This window comes from Neopelma chrysocephalum, unplaced genomic scaffold (genome assembly GCF_003984885.1).
Source record: "Neopelma chrysocephalum unplaced genomic scaffold, ASM398488v2 Primary Assembly neopelma1_77, whole genome shotgun sequence".
Lineage (NCBI taxonomy): Eukaryota > Metazoa > Chordata > Aves > Passeriformes > Pipridae > Neopelma > Neopelma chrysocephalum.
The window spans coordinates 733,400-733,628 of NW_020897738.1; positions in this window are offsets into that span (position 1 = coordinate 733,400).

Below are 229 nucleotides of genomic sequence, written 5' to 3' on the forward strand. Positions count from 1 at the left end.
CGGCGGAGCCACCTTAACGGCAGCCCCGCCCCGGGCCGCGGCGCTCATTGGCGCAGCCCCGATGGCTGAAATTCATCGCTGAAATGCAAAACTTGTTGCTGCTCCTCCAGCGCCGGGTGAGAGCGCGGCAGCGCGCGGGGAGCGCGGCGCAGCCCTACCAGCGCCCGCCCGGCCCCGCGCCCCGGCCCCGCCGCCGCCGGAGCGCTGCGAGCCGCGGGAGCGCACGGCC